Source organism: Macrobrachium nipponense, chromosome 31 (genome assembly GCF_015104395.2).
Source record: "Macrobrachium nipponense isolate FS-2020 chromosome 31, ASM1510439v2, whole genome shotgun sequence".
NCBI lineage: Eukaryota > Metazoa > Arthropoda > Malacostraca > Decapoda > Palaemonidae > Macrobrachium > Macrobrachium nipponense.
In genome coordinates, this window is record NC_061093.1 from 32,218,596 (window position 1) to 32,228,595 (window position 10,000).

The following is a 10,000-nucleotide window of genomic DNA, read 5'->3' on the forward strand; positions in this document are numbered from 1 at the left end:
ATTATTGTCTTCCATGAAATATACTCATTAACGTCTTCCGACCTCCCCTTTTCCCACTCACGTAGTGAACTATTAGTTCTCTCCTAATCATACCACAAATTATATAAACTGCCTTCTTTTTCAGCCAGCAATAATCATCCGTCTAATGCGTCCTGCGTGGCACCCTCATCACATTTCACCCAAAACAATTAAAACATCGCTCGTATTTCAAAAACCATAATATGAACCACCTCTATCACGGAAGAATTTCAATTTATTTTCGGCGTGGTGAAAAAAATTTTTCCTAAACACTGCAATTTTTCCTAAACACTGCACTCAAACCGAGATCACTGTTCTATTAAACTAGAAGCGTTTCAGCCATTGTATTGGAATTTAAAAACAAATGCGGATTACATTTGCGTTATCATAAAAAGACGCATTAATCAGACTACCTCGTTAGACAGCTCACTGCTATTGGAATTTTATTTTTTCTGGGGGTGGGGGGATTTTTTCAGGTCAGCAAAGAAAGTTATTCTTTGATGGTACTGAAATCCTTACCTATTCAGCCTATGAAATTCAGCCGACAAAGTTGTACTGCTCATTGCCGTCAGAATTTGTAAAGTTCAGCAGATGCTAAAAAAAGAAAGGATGCCATTTTGATAAGACTTCACAGAATAATATAAAAATAAATTCCTATAAAAGCAGGAATTGCTGGATAAATTTTGCTGTCAAAATGAATACGCCAAAGAGTTTTTTTATGGCATAAGACCTAAATACGCAGCACCTATTCATTTCATGTTTATGGAAAAGGCGACTTCTGCATATCTATGGAAAGCGTAGCCATGCATTAAAACGTAGACAAGATTTCCATCTACGAAGGCCATTTTATAGAAGTCTCTAAGGGAAGACGTACTTTCCGAGAATTAAGAAAGAGCTCATATACACAATTTAACATTCCCTAAAAAAATATTATTTTTTAATATTTGAATAATATTATTTCCTAAAATATGCTGTGCTCTGAATGCTTCTTTTGATCACATGTCTTTTTCTTTTCTTTTCCTTTTCCTTTTTTTATGCTTACGTTCGAGTGTACGTCACAAAAGGCTAGTTTTGACAATCAGTTTCTTTTTTCATCTTCTTATTGTTTTGACAGTCAGTTTTCTTTATTTATTTTTACATTGTTTTGACAGTTAGTTTCTTTTTTATCTTTTTATTGTTTTGACAGTCATTTTCTTTTTTTATCTTCTTATTGTTTTGACAGACATTTTCTTTTTTTATCTTCTTATTGTTTTGACAGTCAGTTTCTTTTTTTTATTTTCTTATTGTTTTGACAGTCAGTTTCTTTTTTTATCTTCTTATTGTTTTGACAGTCAGTTTCTTTTTTATCTTCTTATTGTTTTGACAGCCAGTTTCTTTTTGTTATCTTTTTAAAGTTTCTGTATTACCTCACTAGAATTTACCATCTTTTTTATAAAAGATTCTGTTCTTGAGAGTGAATCCTACAGCAACAATGATACGTATAAGTTTACAGAACGACAGCTGACATTTCCTGGGGAAAAATTATATCACAAAGAACATCTGACTGCACATTTAAAAAGTCAACGAAGTGACGAAAAAAAACTATTAATAATTTAGAAATAATCATTCGGTTCATTTCAAAAATTACATTAAAAATACAAATCTTGATATATTAAAAAGTAATTCCAAAAACACGAGAAAAGGATTTTTTTTCTTTTTAAATCAATACCTGAAGAAACATATCTTTTACAATGTCGACTTCTTAATATTTATCTAACGTATCTTTCACAATGTTGACTTTTTAATTTTTGTCTAACATATCTTTAAAATACTGACCTTAATATTTGCCTAACATATCTTTTGCAATGATGACTTCTTAATGTTTGTCTAATATATCTTCAACAACGTTGACTTCTTAATATTTGTCTAATGTATTTTTAACAATGTTGATCTTAATATTTGTCTAACATTGCTTTTACAATGTTAGCTTTTCAATATTTGTCTAACATATCTTTAACAACGTTGTCTTTTTAATGTTTGTCTGACATATCTTTATAAATGTTGATCTTAATATTTGTCTAACATATCTTTAACAACGTTGACTTCTTATTGTATGTCTGACATATTTATAGCAATGCTGATCTTAATATCTGTCTAACATATCTTTAACAACGTTGTCTTCTTAATGTTTGTCTAAAGTGATGGTCTTGTAATCTATCTGCTGCTTCCCAAAATTCTTGTTCGTCCAGCTAGTACTTAAAGAACAGCACTGCGAATTTTTTCCGCAGAACTTCAATATGAAATCCCCATGTACGCTAAATAACATGACGCCCCTATCAGTCTTATGCTATCTCCTGTTACATCTTCTCGTAAATGGACAACAATTTTTGCCTATACGTTTCCGGATAACACCAGCGTCTTGCGCAAGAACTATTTATACTACTTTAAATCATCTAGGAACCGTTTACATGTCTTGCCATTAAATAAGTGCCGAAAAATAGGGTCAGCATTTATGACTGCAGCTCGAGCCGTATCTTTCGTCAAAACAAAAGTCGCGCATTTAGGCAGCAAACGAGACGGGTGTCCAAAAATGTCAAAACGATCCAATATATCATCAAGTTGCTGCTCACTCAGCTCTCGGGCCCCCCCCACACTACCAGCCGCGTCACCCGTACCCCACCCTCCTTACTACAGCTTCCTCTCGACAGACGAATTCCAATTCTGATATGTGTCGGAAAATTCTCGGCTTTATCCTCGACGATCTCTGAGATATGAACACAGCCTCCCTGAGGGGGGAGACAAAAATCCGGGAACAAGTAATCTAAACTGGCATGCAAAGTCTGCTCCCAAGATAGACAAGTGCGGAAATATTCAAAATTATATATTGGGTTGTTGGTATTATAAACGTTTCTTTCTGCAATGTTACTATAGCATAAACGCAACGATGTTCATTACGTGCTTATACAGTGAACATTATGAGCGTGATTCCAGTTACAAAGAGGGAGGCAGGGGACAACTTATTTCGAATTTTAATGTTTTGACAACAAAGATTCTGCTATCAAATGGGCTTAACATATGATATATAATATATATATATAAATATATATATATATATATATATATATATATATATATATATATATATTAAAACATCCTTTATTTAGTTACGACTACCGGTTTCGGAGAAACTGTCTCCATCATCAGGACTGACAACAACAGCTACTGCAAAACCGGTAGTCGTTATCAAATAAAGGCTGTTTTATGTAATACAAGTACTGGTTGCAGTATATATATATATATATATATATATATATATATATAATATATATATATATACATATATATATATATAAACACATATTATATATATATATTTATATTTATGTATATATTATATATATAATTGTTTTCTAAACGCCTTGGTTCAACGTCACTGAAAACTCTGGAGAATAGGAAGATGAATTACGAATGACAAGTACAAAATGCACCGCACCTAGTCTGTATCGAGAATGATTTACTTCCTTCATCTAGAAGAAGAGTTCAAGACGCATAAGACCGATGTTGGGCAAGTGATCGAATACGAATGTGAACCGTGAAGCTGACAAAGGACCCAGACAGGACACTGCTGGTAGTTTGGAAGAGGATCCTCTGGAGGACACACGACCCTGCGTTTGACATTGGCCGAGGTCAATGAAGACAGAGGCAGAGAGAAACGACCAGAGACTTAACTTCGTCAAGGCAAAGCCACACGGGTGGACAGCACCTGTGGCAGGTGGGGGGGGGGGGGGATTGGGGGATTGGGGGGGGGGTGGGGGAGATGAAGCAGGGCTATTAGATATAGTGACAGAGGAACAAGACAATAAGCAGGAGGAACGCCCCAAGGATGACCATGGATGAGATTGGCAAGGATGATTCAGGAAAGGAGGTGGAAGCCGTCTGATGGAATGGCAAGAAATTGCATTGGACCGGAGTTGGTGGAGGCATCTTGCAGAGGTGGCAAACATTCACACATGCCACGAGTGCTGATTGAGGAAGTATACAGTATCATACTTACTATATATATATATATATATATATATATATATATATATATAGTATATATATATATTTATGTGTTTATATACATAATATTTCATTAGCAAATAACAAAAAGGTAAAAACGTGATGAATATTCGGACAAAGCTATAGCCACGAAGGAAAAGTGAAATAATAAGATGCCAAGTACACTCGTCTTCTTACGATGACAATATATATATATATATATATATATATATATATATATATATATATATATGTATATATATATATATATATATATATATATATATAGATATATATATATATATATATATATATAAATAGCAGCAAGCGCATCTGATCGTACAATTTCGTTCTAAAAGCTCACATTCGCACGCTGGAAGACATTCGAAATTAATCCAACGTTTTACCGAAATCCATTTAAAGGTAGTAGACTCTCCATGAATTCGGTTATGATGACGTAATGGAATTACGGAAGACAGAGTATTCTGTTACGGCGTTCGGAGCCCAGGGAAAGAGGATACGCACCGCCGTTAACCTGAATGCTTGGATTTCACGCTCGTTTTAAAACGATTAATGGGCGTGTCAAACTCATGCGCAGAGCATAGTACATCTTGATCTGAAAGCAGAGCTAATGAGCATTAAGTCATTTGATCACTTTAAAGGTGAAGAACTTGGTTACAGTCAAGCTCTTCTTATAATGTTAATGTAAAACGCCCTTTTTATAAAGCTAATATAAAACGATGAATGTGAATGCAGTGCGCATGCGCAGAGGGTAGATATTGCTCTCAAAAGAAAGCTAATAAACAGATGAGTGATTGGGCAATTTGATTAATAATAATAATAATAATAATAATAATAATAATAATAATAATAAATTTTACTTTCTCCTCAAGGCCATATACATGGAGTATACAAAGTACAGACAGCAACATGCACTATCTACATACATGAGATAACATAAGAAAATGAATATTCGGCAATAACCACACATTTGCTGAAGTAGTATAAAGGATAGTAATAATAATATTGGTAATAACAGTAATAATATTGAGAATAGTTAAAGACATGAAAAGCATTAAAAGGTGAAAAAATAAAAAATAGTGAGCATATTGTATATTATTAAATTTAAGCTAGAGACCTTAGGTGGTTATAGTAGTCAGGCCCAGAGGGCTAAATAAAAGTGAAGGACCTGGATTCCATTCAAATCCTTTTGATAATGGTATTATATAACGATTCATTTGGCTGAAATACGCATGCGCTGAAGGTGCAGCTGGCTCTCAAAAGAAAGCTGATCAACAAGAGAGTCATTTGGCAACTTTAGAAGTGTAGGACCTAGTTTCTTTCAAGTCCTTTTCATCAAGTTAATATACAACTTTTCAGGCTTTTCATTTAATCTTTTGGCAATCGTAAAGTTGAGGAAATGTGCTAGACGTTTCCCCCAACTAGCTGACAGGCTGTTTCAATATTCTGATTATCTCGTGTTCTGTTATCTCCTATTTGTCATTTCCCGGTAGTATTTTACTTTTTTAATTTTTATCCGGCTACTTAGGATTCACTTCGTGACGTTAAATTAATTAAAATGGGATTAGTTTATATCTCTTAGAAAGTTACATTTAGATCACATATGAAAACGAAGTTTCAGTATTTATACTCCATGGACAAATCCACCTTTAAAAAACAAGTCTTTCATTTCTTTGGAAATGGCTTCTGGGCGATATTTACATACAGCTCAAATCTACCAATAAAATATTGATGGAACTGACAGACATCCAAATTTAGTACAACGAGTCAGAGTGTTGATCCAATAATGGTATTTCATATGACAAGTTCTTTGATCTTTCAATTTCAAAAATTCTACCCATCAGCGTTTCGTAAACTTTAATTCTAAGCTCAGCTGGGTTTCTCACATCGAGCGTGGTAGGAAATGTTGCCCTATAAAAAAATCATTACTTTCATTACAACCATATAATACTACAGGGAGGGAATGAAATCGGAATATAGAATCTAGGTCAAAGGCCAAGCACTGGGACCTATGATGTCATTCACAGCTAAAACGCAAGCTGAGATTGGAAAAGCTTAAAAGGTGCGACAGGAGGAAAACCTCGCAGTTGCACTAAGAAACAAGTGTGAGGAGAGGGAGGATAGCAAGATGGGAGGGTGAGAATATGAATGGAGGTATAGTGAAAATGAATGAAAGCGGTATCAGCTAGGGGCTAAGGGCACTGCAAAGAACCTTAAGTAATGCATACAGTGCGCCGCGTGAGAGGTGCACTGACGGCACTATCCACCTACGGGGAATATATCACAGGGAAGTAACATTATATGATTAAATCTCGAACAATTTTCTCTTTCCTACACAGTCGACAGCTAATGTTAATTATTTTCTCTAAATCAGCAAAAACAAATGATGCTGAGTTCATTTTCTTCTGAAGTAAAACATTTATGTGACAAGGTTTCAGCATAAAATGTTAAAAAGATAGTATGCATTGCTACAGGACACAGGGAAAAAAATTTGGATTAAAAGTGTTCAGTGGAAAAAGTATGAAAAATATTAGAGAATCGTTATCTGTGAAAATTCGTGGGGCATGGTTTGACCGTCGTAACCCCATCCCATAATCTATATATATATATATATATATATATATATATATATATATATATATATATATATATATATATATATATATATATATATATATATATATATATATATATATATATATATATTATATATATATATATATATATATATATATATATATATATATATATATATATATATATATATATATATATATATATATATATATATATATATATATATATATGTCTCACATTACCGTGATTCATATTCATATATCGAACTACAAATGTCCTTTAATATCTAATTCGCTCTACCTCGGAATTAATATATTTTCATATATGCTTAAACGAGAGGGTGAACTTATTAAGCGGGTTCTGGGTCGGGGTGGTTTAAGGCTTCACTGCCAGTCCTGGAATTGAGAGGTCGCTGGTTCGCGCCTGTCGATCGCCAAGTCTATTATCGCTTAATAAATTCCCCCTCGGTTAAGCATGTATGAAAATATATTAATTCCGAGGTATAGCGAATTAGATATTAAAGGACATTTGTAGTTCGATATATATATATATATATATATATATATATACTATATATATATATATATATATATATATATATATATATATATATATATATATGTGTGTGTGTGTGTGTGTATATATATACTTGTATGTTTGTGTGTATAACCTTGGAGAGAGTAAAAGCAAAAATCCAATGAGGCAGGGGTGAAATCTTTGCAACAGGAAAATGTTGAAAGTAACCTAAAGCATTATATGAATATCCTTATATTCGTCAAAATAAGAAAAAAAAGTTTTACAAAAAAAAAAACTAAGATAAAAGAAATTCCCATGGAAAATAATTACATGAAATTATAGCTATGCAATATCCGTAATTATCCGTTGGTATTCAGAGCATACTTTTAATATATTCTTCTAAGATTTCATTATTTCATTTTATTCACAAGTTTACCGTTGGGTTTTACCACTCCTTCATTTTTATTTGCGAATGATTTTAACTTTAGCAGGATTAATTTCTTTCTTGTAGTGATATGATTTAAATTTACGGATGCTCTGTACCAGCATGATTAACTTGTTTGCCTTACGATGTAATGATTTTAATACTGACATTTACCATTTACCTGGACATGAATGTCATTTACGTCTCTCTTTTACCAAGACCAGATTATAAGATTATACTGACGTTTACCAATTACCCGGACATGAATTTCACTTACGTCTGCCTTTTGCCAAGACCTGATTATACGATTATACTGACATTTACCAATTATCGAGACATGAATTTCACTTACGTCTGCCTTTTACCAAGGCCTAATTATGCGATTATGCTGACGTTTGTTAATTACCGGGACATGAATTTCACTTACGTTTGCCTTTTACAAAGACCTAATTATACGATTATGCTGACGTTTGTCAATTACCGGGACATGAATTTCACTTACGTCTGCCTTTTACCAAGATCTGATTATACGATTATGCTGACGTTTGTCAATTACCAGGACATGAATTTCACTTACGTCTGCATTATACCAAGAACCGATTATACGATTATTCTGACGTTTACCAATTACCTGGACATGATTTTCATGTCCCGGCACAAAACTAATTTAAACTTGCCTTTTTAACACGCCAGGATATTGCTTAAAGAGTACTGCGCAGCTCGTAAAGGGTTAATAGATACATAAATTCCCCCTCGCAGTCCTTTCAGGAACTGTCACGGATCCTTTGTCCAGCTGTCCGCTCGTAAACTTGTTAGCTTTTCCTCCTCTCCTTCACATCATGTTTGCTTTCCATATGTTTTATCGTCACTCACTGTTGTTCTCACCACAACCATTAGACAGAATTGTTTGCTGTTTCGGAGCAATGTCGTTTATTCAAGACAGAAAGAGGTCATGTATGTTCAATCAGTCATGCAGAGATTGTATTCTGGACGATGTAACGCTTATGATTATTGTCTGTTATCTTTAATGTCTAGATTGTCTTTTACTCTAAAATGCCTACATTGTCGGTTATCTTAATGTCTAGATTGTCTGTTATCCTTAATGTCTAGATTGTCTGTTAACCTAATTTCTAGATTATCTGTTATCCTTAATGTTTAGATTATCTGTTATCCTTAATGTCTAGATTGTCAGTAACTCTAAAATTTCTAGACTGTCTGTTATCCTTCATGTCTAGATTGTCTGTTATTCTAAAATGTCTAGATTGTCTGTTATCCTTAATGTCTATATTGTCTGTTACTCTAAAATGCCTAGATTGTCTGTTATCTTAATGTCTAGATTGTCTGTTATCCTTAATGTTTAGATTGTCTGTTATCCTTAATGTCTAGATTGTCTGTTATTCTAACATGTCTAGATTGTCTGTTATCTTTAATGTCTAGATTGTCTGTTATTCTAAAATGTCTAGATTGTCTGTTATCCTTAATGTCTAGATTGTCTGTTACTCTAAAATGCCTAGATTGTCTGTTATCTTAATGTCTAGATTGTCTGTTATCCTTAATGTCTAGATTGTCTGTTATTCTAAAATGTCTAGATTGTCTGTTATTCTAAAATGTCTAGATTGTCTGTTATCCTTAATGTCTAGATTGTCTGTTGCTCTAAAATGCCTAGATTGTCTGTTATCTTAATGTCTAGATTGTCTGTTATCCTTAATGTCTAGATTGTCTGTTATTCTAAAATGTTTAGATGGTCTGTTATCCTTAATGTCTAGATTGTCTGTTATTCTAAAATGTCTAGATTGCCTGTTATCCTTAATGTCTAGATTGTCTGTTATCCTTAATGTCTAGATTATCTGTTTTTCTAAAATGTCTAGATTGTATGTTATCCTTGATGTCTAGATTGTCTGTTATTCTAAAATGTCTAGATTGTCTGTTATCTTTAACGTCTAGCTTGTCTGTTATTATAAAATGTCTAGATTTTCTGTCATCCTTAATGTCTAGATTGTCTGTTATCCTTCATGCCTAGGTTGCCTGTTATCTTTAATGTCTAGACTGTCTGTTATTCTAAAATGTCTAGATTGTCTGTTACCCTTAATGTCTAGATTGTCAGTTATTTTAAAATTTCTAGATTGTCTGTTGTCCTTGATGTGATTTTAAAATGTCTAGATTGTCTGCTATCCTTAATGTCTGGAGATATTTTTCTGAAAATTAAAGTAATGTAGTCAAAACTCTCTATGTTTATGCCCGTAAGTTTGTGTATATTTTATTAGTATGATAACGGCGAGTAAAAAAAAATATCTATTTGAATTAGTTCTCTTCACTGTTATTCAACAGCCTTGAGGATCATTCATTAAGAGAAAAATTTCACCGAACTTCAAAGGCATCTCTTGCAATCTCTTTCATGCGTAAAGAACGGCGCATGATTACAGG

At 33.2% G+C, this 10,000-nt stretch overlaps 1 protein-coding gene across 2 annotated transcripts in view; it reads right to left on the reverse strand.

The window, feature by feature from the left end:
• Nucleotides 1-10,000, reverse strand: part of LOC135206744 (neprilysin-1-like) — a 684,073-nt gene that overhangs the window by 553,497 nt on the left and 120,576 nt on the right. The window lies entirely within an intron of this gene.